This window comes from Petaurus breviceps, unplaced genomic scaffold, assembly GCF_028583685.1.
Source record: "Petaurus breviceps papuanus isolate PSGF00001 unplaced genomic scaffold, PetGlider_PUasm1.0 90847, whole genome shotgun sequence".
In the NCBI taxonomy this organism is placed as follows: Eukaryota; Metazoa; Chordata; class Mammalia; order Diprotodontia; family Petauridae; genus Petaurus; species Petaurus breviceps.
In genome coordinates this window covers 12,582,221-12,597,909 of record NW_027187360.1, presented here as the reverse complement: position 1 = coordinate 12,597,909, position 15,689 = coordinate 12,582,221, and the positions used below count along the sequence as shown (strand labels likewise).

Below are 15,689 nucleotides of genomic sequence, written 5' to 3'. Positions count from 1 at the left end.
AACCAGTTAACTATAGCTGACATAATATTAAAGTCCTGGGGCTGTGAGAGAGAACAAGTATGTAATCAAAACAGTAAATTGAACAAACCCATAATAAACCTTGCATTCCAGCAGGGGAAACCTCAAGGTATGGACATAAAAGCAAGGTACAGCAGTTCACACAGAGTCAGACAAAGGGAGGAGGAATTAGCAAATGCTTCCAATGCTCAGATCTTGAATCTTAATTCTGTGGCCTCCAGGTATCCTGAGATCACTCAGGTAACATTTATGCAAACCCCCTGCAGCTCTTTTCAAGAACTCCACATCAAAGCCAACAGTGCGGGAGTTTAATGTTTGATATAGAACCAGAAAAACAATATTATGCCCTTAGCAACCGATTGCAAATAAAAAATGGCAAATGTGAACTTGTAGGGAGTTCTTCTAATGAATTATTTCTTCCAAAGGGGTAGTTAAGGTCTCAACATTTGCAAAGGGTGTGATCCAAAAGCTGAGTTCCTAGTGCAAAGGCCCAGGCCTAGGCAGCAATTTCTAAATTAAAAGCATTCCTCTCTCTGCCCTCTCCTCCTCCCCCCACAAATCATCTGTCTTTACTCAGAGCCAAACCTGAACATCCAGAGAATTGTCTGAGTTAGGATACTACCTTTATGTTCCATGCAGGGTGGAAAGAAACATGGTTTAAATTATGAATAATTATTGCTTCCAGTGCTAACAAGCTGAGAAAAGGAAGGGAAACAAAAGGAGGGAGAAAACACAAACCAAAAACAACCTAGCAATAACCATCAGATGGTTATTCCTTTTGGACTACAAAAATCACAAATAGCCAGGAGATGGTGCCATAGTGGTTACAGGCAGGAGAGATGATTCTTTAAATGTAAGTCATGGGTTTGAAAATTTTATTTAAGAAATTATAGGCACGTTGGTCCTCAAAGAAGAGATTCCTAGAGTAAAGACTGCAAGCAATCCTTTCTATTTACAGCAATAGAAACTTGATGTGAGGGCCTGCCTCCTGTGACTGTAGAGGACTTTTATGAGACAGGGGAGAATATAATTGTTAGAGCTGTTAAAGGACCTCAGAGGTCATCTAATCCAACCCCTTTATTTTATAGATGAGCAAACTGAGACCTAGAGAGGGAAAGGGACTTGCCCTCTTATCATAGGCTTAGATAAGTGACAGAATTGGGACTCCAACTCAGTTCTTCTGAATGCAAGACCATTGTTCTTTCCACTAAAGTTCCAGGGCCTTCAGGCCACCTGTGGCATTCTAGGTCCTTGGGTTTAGCTTTTTGACTGAGTCCAAGTTTTATAGAACAAATCTTTTTATTAAGGGGATTTGTTCTGTGGATTTTGGATTTAGTCAAAGAGCTGTACTTGAGGACCTAGAGGGCCACATGTGGCTTAAGGTTACAGGTTCCCCACCTCCGCAGGGATTAAACCATTCTCTCCTCACTCCAGTTCCTCTTCTTTCGGTCCTTATCCCTCCCTATTGCCCCCATATTCCTTTTCTATTGTTTCCTTGTTGTCTCTTCCCACTGCTGTTCCTTTGCCCCCAAGCACCCTACAACAATCTTTTCTCTGTTCCTTGCCAGGTGAGGGCAGAAGAAACAAAGAAAGAATATAAGGCACTGGACCACAAAGCTGATTTTTTTCTTTTCTTTTCTTTTCTTTTTTTTTTTAAAGCAATCGGGGTTAAGTAACTTGCTCAAGGTTACATGGCCAGTTATTTCTGGGTGTGGTGCTGAGTATCTGAGCCCGGATTATTATCCAGGTCATCCTGACACTGGAGCCGGTGCTCTTACTCACTGAGCCACCTGGCCACCCCTAAGCAATTGGGGTTAAGTAACTTGCTCAAGGTTACACGGCCAGGTGTTTCTGGGTGGGTGCTAAGTGTCTGAGCCCGGGATTCGATCTCCAGGTCTTCTCAACACTGGAGCCGGTGCTCTTACTTGCTGTGCTACCTGGCTGCCCCAAAGCTGATTTTTTTCATCAAAGCTATAGTTTGATGAAGGAACCATCTTTTTTTCTGCATTATTATTCTGTACTGGAACTATAGTGCATTTTACTTTCTCAAGGATCCCGTAGTAAATCACATATTGTGATAAGGTGATCTGTCTGCTGTACAAATTACTCCCCAAATTAAACACATAAAGGCTTATGACTACTTAGAGAAAAATAATGAGGAAAAGAAATACAGAAGGGAGAACAAAGTAAACACTTAAATATTGGGCATAGAATAGAATGGAGGCAACCTATAGTAACAGAGAAAGTACTGGATAAATGAATGAATGATTGAATGAAAAACATTTAATAAGTGCTTACTATGTGAAAAATACTGTTCTAAGTGCTGGGAATAAAAAAAGAAAAATGGAGACAGTCCCTGATCTCAAGGAGTTCCCACTTTAACAGAATCTCCTGACAGAGAGGTAAGTGATGGCCTCAGGGTACAGCATGAAACAGAACTTGAATATGGCCAATGCAGGAATTTGTTTTGCTTAACTATGCATATTTATTTTAAAATTTTTTCTTTTCTTTTTCTTTATGGGAGGACATGGGAGGAAGAGAAAATGGATTTTTATTTTCTGAAAAAATTAAATTGAAAAGTTAAAAAAAATAGAAATAGAGACAATACATAGAGAAGGTTTCTGCTGCAAGTCGGTTGGAAAGGGCCCACAGCCCTTAGTGTATAGCAGCAATGCAGGTGCTATTGAATCTCCCCTAGTGTCTTTTCCACTTTTAAATAATATTTGATTCTGATTTGGAACCATTTGACAGTGCCAAAAACTTTGATGTCAAGAACTTACTTTTCTGGGTCTTCAATCGCTGTGGTTGCTGAGGAGGTGGGGCATTAGCACCTGCAGAAGCAGGTCAGGTTGCATCTCCATAGGGCTTGCTTCCCAGGAGGATGGCATTCTCGGCCTGGCTAGTAGCCAGATAGGTGGTTTGGGGGGCACCGCTATTCCAGGGGTTCTTGGGTTTCAAATTCTGGTTTATGCTGAAACAGGGCATGGAGGTGTTATGGAAAATGAATGAATTGAATTTAGAATCAGACAGCTTAAATCTGAAGTCCAATTCTGCTACCTTATGTAATTCTATGATATTTGGAAAGCCAGTTCTCTCTGGATCTCCATTTCATAGTCTATAAAATGAAGGAATTGGACAAGGTCACCTTTGAGGGCTTTTCTAGCTTTAAAATTCCATGACCATGAGGAATAATAATAAACATCCATGAATGTGCTATTGTTAGCACTGAAAGGAACTTCATAGATCTTCTGGTCAAGTCTTCCTCATTTTATGGAGGAAGAATATGAAGCCCCCAAATTGAAGGACACATCCATAGCATTTTAAGATCATTGTGTATTGTTGAGGATGAACTAATCAGATCAGGGGTAGGGGAAGATAAGAGAAACAGCTAGTTTGTCTTGACTAAAAGATCAATTTTTAAAATTCTTTTCAATAACACTGACAACCCCTTGGAACAGATTTCTAACACTATGTTTACCCATGTCAACCTTTCTTTCCACTAGAGCCATGCACTGCATTCTGTCACAAAGAGAGCCTGACTCCCTCCCTCTGCTTTTTATTTGATTGCAGCTTTCCTTTTCACTGGACTGATAATTCATCTTTTCTCTTTTCCCCTCTTAGTTGGATAGCTGGAGCAGTGTACTTGAGACACCCCATCACAGCTGTTCACTAACCCTGCACAAAAATCTTGTCTCATTTGTATGTGTGTGAAAGATTGTTTAGAACTAAGTCAGAAGGTCTGTCTACTTGATCAAAGTTTTCTGAAATGATTTTAAGCTTTCCAGGTTAAAGAATTTTTGCTGTCCATCTTGATCTTTCCAAAAATATATTATTTGAAGTATAAAGTAGATATAACAAATTAGTATGACATGGTGGATAGAGTTCTAATCTTGTTAGAGAAGACTTGGGTTCAAATACCGCCATAGACACTTATTGGCTGTATAAAGAGGCAAGTCTCTTAATTTTTCTGAACTTCAGTTTCCTCACCTATAAAACAGAGATAATCATAGCAACTACTCCATAGAATTGTCATGAGAATGACAAAAAGTTCTGCAAACCTCAAAGTACTATATTGGTACAAGGTATTATTATTATTTTTATTGTTGTTGTTATTTTCCCTCTCATCTGTATATCCAAATATTTAACTCCAACAGAAAGAGACCAAAACATTTTGTCTCATAAAATGGTGTCTTCTTTGGAATTAGTAGTCTTGCATCTGGGTCCTGGCTCCAGTTACTTTTCTGTGGGACTGGGCAAATTACTTGATTTTTCTTGAGCCATTTACAAAATGGGAGAGAAAAATACTTATACTGCCTACTTTTACAGGACTATAGTAAAGAAAACACTTTGTAAATCTTAAAGTGAAATATGAATATTGAATATGAAAATGAAAATATGTAAAAATATGAAATAAGTATCAGTTACTATTTAATTATCACAAACTTAGACCTTTTAGCACATAATAGGGGCCTATTTTTTTAGTAAGTTCTTATTCCATGCTTATGGGATCTTAGACCCATTCTACAGATTAGGAAAGTGAACTATTAAGTATGGGTCACCTCCAACTGAGGTTTCAAAAGCTTGTACATTGATTGTTAGAATGTAATAAATAATGCTAGGCTCCCATGCCTATAAATATAAAGGCAATATCATGGAGTGAAAAGGACCTCAAATTTTGAATTATTGAGTATCTGGGTTCAGTTTCTGGCTCTGCCTCTGAATAACTGCCCATCAATTGGGGAATGGTTGAACAAGTTATGGTATATAATTGTGATAGAATCCTATTGTGCTATAAAAAATGATGAACAGGATAATTTCAGAAAAACCTGGGAAGACATACTTCACCTCTCTGCACCTCAGTTTCCTCATCTGTAAAATAAAGGAATTGAATTAGGTTCTCTAAGATCCCTTATAGCTCTGAGTCTATGGTACTATGATATCATCCCCTGTCTTAGGAGCCTGAAATTTCTACTATTAGTCACTTCTTGGAGTTGTCATTAAAAGTAACTTTTAAATGTAAATCTCCTCCAAAAGGGATAAGATGTTAAAACATTCTCTGCCATTAAAACCATAACTTGTATTCGTTTTTCTGCTCTCTAATAGAGAGCAGGGGCTTGAAACAACAATCATAGGGGCATAGGCTTAGAATTAAAAGGGCCTCTGGCCATCTAGTCCAAACACCCTCATTTTTATAGATGAAATTACAGCCCAATATGATTGAGACACTTACTCACCAAAGTCACCTATATAGTAACAAAGCTAGGATTTGAACTCAGGTCCCCTAGCACTAAATCTGTCACTTTTTCCACTGCATTATCCTGCCTATCAATGAAACAGTAGTATAAGGACATTTAAAAATGAATTTATTATTTATTCATTTTCATTTTTTATTTCTTTCATTTAAAAAACATCCAGATGGTTCTGGAGGAGCAAATGAGGCTGGTGTCCTTCAGAAACAAAGGACAAACACAGCAACAACAGCAACACAATTTAAAAAACAATTTTGAGCTCTGAATTCTCTTCCTCCTTCTAATCCCTCCCCCACCCATGGAGAAGGTCAGCAACATATCAATTATACATGTGAAATCATGCAAAGCATATTTCTGTATTAGCTATGTTGGGAAAAAAGCAAGAAAAATAAAGCAAAAAATTATACTTCTATATGCACTCAAATTTCATCCTTTCTTTCTCTGGAGGTGGCTAGCATTTTTCATTGTGAGTCTTTCAGAATTGTCTTGGATCATAGTATCTAAGTTTTTCATAGTTGATTATCATTACAATATTGCTATTATTGTGTATAATGCTCTGGTTTTGCTCACTTCATTTTGTATCAGTTCATGTAAGTCTTCCCAGGTTTTTGTGAAATTATCCTGTTTGTCATTTTTTATGGCACAATAGGATTCTATCACAATCATATACCATAACTTGTTCAGCCATTCCCCAATTGATGGGCATTCCCCCAATTTCAAATTCTTTGCTACCACAAAAAGTGCGACTATCAATAATTTTGTACATATAGGTCCTTTTCTTTTATCTTTCATCTCTTTGGGATACAGATCTAGTAGTGAAGGGAACACAGTTTTATACCTCTTTGGACATAGTTCCAATTGTTCTCCAGAATGGTTAGACCAGTTCATAACTCCAGCAGTGCATTAGTGTCCCAATTTTTCCATATCCACTCCAACATTTGTTATTTTCTTTTTCTGTTGTTAGCTAATCTAATAGGTGTGAGGTGATTCCTCAGAGTTGCTTTTCCTCTAATCATTAATGATTGAGAGCATTTTTTCCTATGACTATAGATAGCTTTGATTTCTTCTTCTGAAACCAACCTGTTCCCATCCTTTGAGCATTTTCAATTGGAGAATGGCTCTTATTTTTATAAATTTGACTCAATTTTCTATATATTTGATAAAAGAGGACTTTATCAGAGGAACTTGCTATAAAATTTTCCCCCCCAGGCCCTTGTTTTCCTTCTAATCTTGCTACATTGGTTTTTGTTTATTTGTTTTTTGGTGCAGCAACTTTGTGTACATTTTTTTTTTTTTGCTTTTTGGAGGGGCAAGGGTAGGCAATTGGGGTTAAGTGACTTGACCAAGGTCACACAGCTAGTTTTTTGTGTTAAGTGTCTGAGGCCCCATTTGAACTCAGGTCCTCCTGACTCCGGGGCCAGCGCTCTATTCACTGTGCCGCCTAGCCTCTGCAACTTTGTGTACATTTTGATGAGCATTGGGGCAGGGGAAAGGGAAGTGATATTGGGTGTCAGCGGGAGACTCTGGACTAGTGAAAGGTGAGCTCCTGGGAGTCAACTAAGAGGACATAGGACCAGTTATCTTATTAATAGTTTTATATAATGTAAGTATAATTTAATAATTTTATAGCACATTGTGCTATAAAGCTTAGAAAACAATTTCATTATATTATCTTATTTATCCTCCCAACAACATAGTGAAGTAAGTAATAGAAGAAATATTATTCCCATGTTACATGTGAGGAAATTGTGTGGCTAAATGACTTGCCTAAAGTTGCTTCTGGAGGGTTTTCCTGATCCATCTGGTAGTTGGTGCTTGCTCCCTTCCCCTCAAATTGTCTTTTATGTAATTAGTTATTTACTGTTGCAAACCTTCCTCTGGTCCAGTAAAATAGAAACTCCCTGAGGGCAAGGACTTCTTTTTGTTTTGTGTTAACATAGCAGGTTCTCAATAGATGCCTGTTGGACTGGATTAGATTATCTATATCTAACAAGTATTAGAATTTGAACCTGTATCATACAACTTCAAATCCAGGGTTCTTTGCATTGCACCAGGGTGTGCCTATTTGTACACAGGGAGACAGAAGAATATTTTAAGAAAACCTTATCAACTTGACATTTTTCCTTAGGGCAGACCCCCTTCAACATTGTCAGATGCTAAGAACTGCTTGTGCTATGAGGCTGGTGTATGACATATATATATATATATACATATATATATATATATATATATATAAACATACATACATATATATACATACAGGCACACACACACATTTTTTTTTTAAGCCTCAGGTCTGTCAACAGTTGTTTAATGCACCTATTGCACCTATTCCACTATCCTGTCCCTAGACACATATACATTCAGCAGTCAAGGTAATTTTCTTACAACACAGGTCCCCACCAGCCCTGAAGTCATGAGGATCTGAGTTTAAATCCATCCAGGTACTTACTAGCTGTGTGACCCTGGGCAAATTATTTAACCCCATTACCTCAAAGAAAAGGGGTGGGGGGAAGCAACACAGGTCCAATCATGTCACCACCATCCCTACTCAATAAATTGCAGTGGCTCCCTCTTGCCTTCAGGATCAAATACACAATGATGTGTTTGTCATTCAAAATTGTTTGTAACTTAACCTCTCCAGCCTTTGCAGACTTCTTATACCTTCCTCCCTGATACATACTCTTTGAGTGACAGTGGTCTCTTGGCTGTTTCATGAGCAAGACTATCCATCTCTGATCTCCCAACATTTCCTCTGGCTATCTCTCATTCCCAGAATGCTATCCCTCCTCATCTCCATCTACTGACTTTTCTGGCTTCTTTTAAGCCCCACCTAAAATCCCATCATTTACTGGAAGCCTTTTCCAACCCCTCTTAATTTCTTGTGCCCTCCCTCTTTCATTTATTTCCTATTTTTCCTGTATGTAGCTTGTTTGTACAGATTTTTTTGTTGTTTCTCCCATTGCTTGGTGAGCTCCTTGAGGGCAGGTACTGTCTTTTGCCTCTTTTTGTATCGTCAGTGCTTAGCACTGTACTTGGCATGTGGTAGGCACTTAATAAATGTTATTTACTGACTTTAGAATAGTAATATATGTCCTCCACTGAAGTTACCCTCTGATACCACATGGTAACCTGGAGATGACCCTCGCTTCTCAAACCATCTATTAGTGGGAGTGGGGCACAGCATCTAGCAGGTCTTACCAACCATGGTATAGGTGCTGCATGGACCTAAGGACTAGCCTAACCAAGTACCTCACCAAGTGTAGAGAGGCTCACTGGTGAAAGGTTAGCCACAGGGGAAGAATATTTTGGTCACAGAGATTCTCTAAGGTGCTAGAGTGATGTGGACTGTTTTGGAGGAAAAGGTCAATAAAGGGAAATACTCATAAAATAATGGATCTGTCAAACAGTGCTTTGTTTCCCAACCTCTGAGGTGATAGTTATTGCAAGGAGTTCACAAATCCAAATGCATACCAGTGATATTCTTGTCTTTTTTATTCTTGTCCAGCAAAATATGTAACATATAAATTGGCAGAAATACTGTCTGTGGAATGAACAATAATATCTCAAATGCACTTATGTATACAGAGTACTTTCAACAGCATTTTGATGCTTTTTTGTGATTGAAAAAATCCAAATTCACTTGAAAGGATTATGGACTCATAGGAGATTGAATTTAGAACCAATAACCCTGATTTTGAATCTTAACTGCCCACTAACTCTCTGTGTGACTGAGTTCATATCATTTAACACCTCTCACTTCAATTTCCCAATCTATGATTTGGAGACAATACTTGCACTGCCTATGTTACAAAGTTGTAAACCTCAAAGCTATATAGACTGGAAGTATATATTTTCTCAATCAAAGGATACTACATTATGTGAAGTATTTTTCAATATAAGTATTGAAGGATATCTCATTTTTTTGGAAAAAAGATTATTAAACAATTTGCAGAATCATTCCCTCCACCCAAAAAGTCATAAACCATTTTTTAAAAAGCATTCAATGAGCACCATCCTAGTGTTAATTATTCATCTCTCACCTATCTGTTACATATATATGCTCTCCCCCGGGGTTCCACCTCTGTCTATTTACCCATTTTCTCCTCCATCTTTCCAAAAAAGAGAGGAAAGTGGTTGTGCATTTCTTTATATCTGTGTTACAACTTACTATACAGAGTGTCCCAAAAATCTCGATGTAGTTTTAAGCTTGGGACAACTTGGAACTTATGTTTTAGAGAGCATCATAATTGAATAGAAAGAACATTGGATCTGCAGTCATAAGATTTGGATTTGAGTCTTACCTCTAAGACTATGGTCTTGTGACCCAGGATAAATTATTTCATACCTCTCTGACTCTCAGTTTCTTTAATCTAAAAACAGGGTTGGACTAGGTAGTCTAGGAATTATGACATAGTAGAAAAATCATTGAACTTGTCAGTCAACAGACATTTATTAAGCACTTATTATATACCAGGTACTGGGGATAGAAAGTATAGCAAAAATATGGTCCTTGCCATCAAGTTCTAATGGGAGAGATACCATGCAAACAACTATCTACATACAATATGTACGTAGGGTAGATGGAAGCTAATCTCAGAAGAAAGGCCTGAGTGCTCCTTCTCTCTCTCTGTCTCTGTCTCTCCCTGTCTCTCTCTCCCTCTCCGTCTCTCTGTCTGTATGTCTGTCTCTCTCTGTCTCTCCCCCTCTCTCTGTGTCTCTGTCTCTGTCTGTCTCTTTCTGTCTCTGTCTGTCTTTGTCTCTCTATCTCTGTCTCTGTGTCTGTCTCTGTCTCTGTCTGTCTTTCTCTCTGTGTGTCTGTGTGTATGTCTGTCTGTCTATCTCTCTCTTTCTATCTCTCTGTTGGGGTAGAGGAAACTAAGAAAGACCTGCTGTAGAAGCTGGGATTTGAACTGAATCTTGAAGGAAGCCAGGCATCAGGATCCTAAGTATTGACTGGAATGCTTATTAGGTATGTTACCATAAACAAATCAGTTAACTTTTCTGAGTCTTAGTTTCCTCTTCTGTAAAATGGGAATCATAAAACTTGTATTGTGTACCTGATAGGGTTGTGACCTGTAGTAAATGGTTTGTAAATTTTAAAGCACTATAGAAATGTGAATTTTTTACTATTTATAATAAATCCTGTGATCTGCAAAATAGATTGTAATATTTGCATTATATACTTCAGGGTTATCTACTCTGTATTTTTGCTTTTGACATCAAATTGAGTTATATAAATTGCAGAGGTTGACCATCTCTGCCTTAAGAATATAACAAAGCTGGTTTTGTCACAAAAAGAAAAGCTAGTGAAGACATAGAAAAGTGTTACTCCCCCCCCCAAAAAAAGTGCTTTGTAAACTGTAAAATACTATGGATATGTGAGGTATCATTGTTGTTGCCTCCCTGGAAGGACTTTGCGGGTCAGTTATCCTAAAGTGTTTATCACTCAGGTCCTAACAACAACATTTTGACCTCTGGTTATTGCTGTATTTTATTAGATCTTGGCATACTTTATGGAGGAGTTGTGGAAATACTACAAAAACCTGACTTTGCCCTGTTTTGTTTATTAAAAAAAAACAAATAGAAAAAGAATCAATTGAGTACTCTGTAAACAAGGTCTGCTGGAGTAACATTTGACATCAAGTAACAGTTTAGTAAACAGATAGATGCTTGGAAAAAGCAGATTGGAAAATCTGTTGCTAACTTAAACAAGATGAGGAACTGGTAAAAACATAGACAGCTGTGAGTTTCATAAACTCGTGTATACTCATGGACTTACCCCACCGATGAGTTTTGTTTTAATGGCAGGTATGTGTGGGTGTGTGGGTGGTGGGTTACAGGATAAGAAGGGTAGACAATAGGTTGGTGACATGGTATCTGTCTCGTCTAAAGGAGATACCACTCTCAGGTCACCTTTATAATTATACATCAAGCTTTGTTTACTTTCCCTTCAACACAGGCAGAGGCACTGAAGACAAAAAAAGAGTAATTGGAAAAAGAAGCTTGGAGAGAGGAAATACAAATATCTAGTTGGAGAGTAGGTTAGGTGATTGTATGTTCTGGAATTTATTCTGCTATTTTTGTTGCAGTCTCCATCCAGAATCTACCCTAGATTAAACACAGAATTCCTAGAACAAGAAATCAGACATCTCTTCCTTCTAATTGGGATTTCCCCCAGGTTCTGAGAATTTCTGGAGGAAGTTGGATCCCAACTCTTACTCTGTAAATTGTAAACTTTTTTTTTTTATTTAAAATCCCTAAAGATTTTCCATAGCAATTCAATTGGATGAGCATTCCCAATACCTTCATTTTAAATAGCTTTGGCGTGATAAGAATATACTAAAAAGAATAACCATCATTGCCTATTAGTCATTATTATATTCTATAAATTGTTTTATTTTCTGATACTTCAGGAGGAGAAAATTCTTCATTTAAATTTACTTTTAAAGACAGTTTTGCTTTTGCCAAAATCTGTTGTTTAGCCGGGTCCTATATTACCATATCTGTCTCTGTGTTTCCTTCTATTTTGTCACAATCCTGGAAGAAACTTTCATTTTCTTGCTAGGTACAGGCCCTTCTAAAAAGCATCCCTTTCAGATTTTCCCAGCTACAATGTGTGGTATAGTGGAAAGAATACTGGACTAAGTGTAGGGAAGACCTAGATACTGGTCCTCAATTACCCATAACTTACTGTTCCCTAACTATGACTAACTGTCTCCATTTCAGGACTTAAAAACAATTTCAAACTGACTAATGTATATTTCTCAGCATATTTTGGAGTTAGTTGTGTTAGATTTTCCACATAGCTCTTCATGTTGTGAAGATACAGCATTCGACCAATCACTTTACTTTCTTGAAGCTCATTTTTACCATCTATAAAATGAAGGGGTTGAACCAGATGATCACTAAGGTAATTAATTTCTCCCTCGAATATTCTATTCTAAGCCTCATTTAAATACTTCCACATTTCTGTGACTTCACTATATTCTATTTTTGTATCACAATCCTTATTTTATCCTTATGGCAGAGGTAATCAACCTCTGTAAATTTTATGACTTAATTTGATGTAAAAAACATAAACACAGTGTGGATAAACCAATTGGATCTTTTCTAGATTTGTTTTCATTACACCATTATAGCAGATACAACTAGGTGGAGCAGTGGATAAGAGTGCTGCCAGGCTTGGAATCAGGAAGACTATTTTCTTGAGTTCAAGTCTGACCTCAGATACTGCCTAGGCATCCTGTTTGCCTCAGTTTCCTTATCTATAAAATGAAAAGGAGAAGGAAATGGCAAACCACTCTAGTATCTTTGCCAACAAACAAACAAACCCCAAATGGGTCATGAAAAGTCAGATATGACTGAAATGACTGAACAATAACAACAACATAATTACAGCAGTGTTAAAGGAATGGTGTAATGACCAGGATTATTCAACCTCTTCTATGTGTCCCTCATCCCTCTACTGACTCATTTTCCAGATAGGTTTCCTGGTATAAATTGTCCTTCTTCACTCTGGGAAATAATAGCAAAGGGTCTATAATTCTCTTTATTTTTTTGTTAGCTTCAAGCCCCCAGTCATCGATAGTACTTCTGGCAAAACACCTCAATGTTTGATCTCTGTCTCTTCTCAAGTGCTTCCTTCTAAATACATTCGGAATAAGTATACCCACTACCAAATACTGCCAGATAAGTTTATTTCTAAAGACAGAGTAAACATTTAAAATAAAGGTAAATAAACTTCTTTCTTCATATCCAGAGGAAAAGAAAAGGCTTCCATGAAAGAGTCCAAGGGGAGAAAGAACTTACAAAATCACTTGCTAGGAAAGGAGGGAGGGGAAGAATGCAGGGGGTATGGGGGTGGGTGGGTGAAATCTGTGATATCACCAACATAGTTTCTGTCCAACACACCTCCTGCCTGATGGGTCTAAGCATTCTCACTCCCAGAGTCCTGGTCCATTTCTTTGAGGTAGTTGCCTCTTCCTGCACATCTACTCTCAGCTCTGTATTTCTTTTTATGGCTTTTCCTTCTCTAGTTCCATGTAGCTTGCTACAGCTTCCCTTTCTTTAGTTCCATGCTTTTGCCTATTTATCAGCAACTGGGTTCATTTTCTGATTTGTCTCCTGGACTCAGTTAATTGATTATTAAAGATGGCGTATTATAGTCTTCATCTTATCATTTTTTTCCTTCCTCATTTCTTCAAGGGACTAATATGTACCTCATAAAGAGTTCACTTGATGATATTAAATTATAGTTATTTTAATACTTCATTGTGTAATGACCTGGGATTTTAAGGACCACTTCCTTACACTATAGGTGTATCTAGCCTTAAGTGTTCATCAATCAATCGGTTAACATTTATTATGTTCTTATTATGTGCCAAACATTGTGCTAATTGCTGGAAATATAAAAAGAGACAAAAGTCAGTCCCTGCCCTCACAAGAGGGGAGACAACAAATATGTGGCAAAGAAGCTATATACAGGATAAATAGGAAATAAGTGGAAGACACATTTAAAAAAAGCAAATACTATCTAATTCTCGTTCATAAGAAGGAAGTATACAATTTAGTGTGGTTTGGTGGAAAAACATTGGATTTGGAGTTACTTGGTATGTGAATACAATTTCTGCTATCTGAACTTGAATAAGTCACTTCATGGCTCTTATTCTCAGTTTCCTCATTTATGAAATGGAGAAGATGGACTGGATCATTTCCAAAGACCTTTCTGACTCCAAATCCTATGATCATTCGATGCAGGGGTGATTACCTAACTTTAATACAGGTAACTTCAAAATAAGATGCCAAATGTATACTAATACTTTGAAATAGTTTTAAGACCTAGATGTGGAGGTGTTAATCATGGTTAAGGAACAAATTAAGTTAATTTGATGCTCCTCAGTTTCCCCTACATAGTTCCTATCAGTAAGACCAAGTAAGTTGGATTTCTTTGCAAATATCAGCTCCACTTTGGGGAGGGGGGGAGGGAAATGGTTTCATTTAAAGGTAGTATCAGCAGCTGAGATCTTCTCAGTTAACTCCTTAAGCATGTTATCCCAACAGGGTAAATTCAGGAGAGAAAATCAGAAAAATAGTAGAAAGAAATTATCAACTCTTCAAGAGAACAAGAACATGAATATATGGTAATTGAGTTCCCAGAATAAATAAGTTCTGTATCTATCACTGAGCAAGCCTATTTTAGATGAAGTCAGTTTGGATTCTTTCCTAGAGTGAGGATTACTTATTTAAAATGCTTTAGCTCTTCCCAGGTTCAGCACAGCTGTATTGGGCTAATAACTATTCAATTTATGAATGAAACCCTGATTGATATACTACTCTATGGTTAAACCATACCAAGACAAATAAATCCACTAGCAAAATCATTTAATTAAGTTATAAAACAATATTAATAACAAAATGATAAGCTAACAAAATATCCTCCGCATCCTATGATAAAGGTGTCTAATCTCTTTCATTTCTATGCATCTAATCCTTTTCCAGTCCTTTGGACTCCAAGCATAGAGTCAAAGCACACACTTCAGAACTCAAATTTTCATGGGCATATGCTTAGGGTATGGCATGTTGCATAAATAGATGATCTTTCCCAGGGCTTCCTTCAGGCATATTGCAGAATGTCTGAAAAATTCTACCTTGGCTTTGGAGTTTCATGTTCCAGATATGAACCTAGAGTTTAGATGTGCTATAGCCATAATGCATAATATGACTATCTTCTCTCTCCCACTTCATTACTTGGCAATGTAACGTGTTTTAGACTCGAGGACAATTTAAGAAGTATGGTAGCCATTATGCAGAGAATCTTTAATTATGAGTGATATTCTCTTAGCTCCAAGAATTATGGGAAATTCTTTCTTATGGACATACCCTTAACTTAAAGTCATTGATCCAGTGGTTGATAGAAGTAAAAAATAAGCATAACTTAGAAATGTAATTAAGTGGTCTTGCTATTGGATTTATTTGACTTGGTATGGTTTAGTAATAGGATGGATAATATATCAGTTAGGGGTTAGGTCCAAAAATTGAATAGTTATTGCCCTAACAGAGTTGTGTGAAACCTGGGACTAGCTAAGCCATCTTAAATAAGTAGTCCTCACTTAACACTTACCTTAACTCAAAAAAATTTTTTTAATCTTTTTTTTTTTTTAAAGGCAATTAGGGTTAAGTAACTTGCCCAAGGTTACATGGCCAGTTTTTTTGTGTGGGTGTTAAGTATCTGAGGCCAGAACCAATCCGGGGTCCTCCCCTCCAGGACGGTACTCTTACTCACTGGGCCACCTAGCCACCCCTTAATCTTCTAATCCAGTGGAAAATATTGATGAATTAACCAGTGATCATTTTCTATTTAAATTATTCCACTCTGTCCTCTACATAGGCCTATTTGCTAATTGTTTCTAATAGTAGCCT

General features: G+C 37.3%; 1 long non-coding RNA gene across 5 annotated transcripts in view; it reads left to right on the top strand.

Annotated features, from left to right (window-relative positions):
- Positions 1-15,689, top strand: part of LOC138149447 (uncharacterized) — a 66,673-nt gene that overhangs the window by 7,018 nt on the left and 43,966 nt on the right. For 3 of the 5 annotated variants that reach the window (XR_011165330.1, XR_011165328.1, XR_011165327.1), the window contains exon 2: positions 13,943-14,052. The exons of the other annotated variants lie outside the window; for them this stretch is intronic. This is a non-coding gene — a long non-coding RNA (uncharacterized lncRNA). The remainder of the gene's footprint in view (positions 1-13,942; positions 14,053-15,689) is intronic. 5 annotated transcript variants of the gene reach the window in all.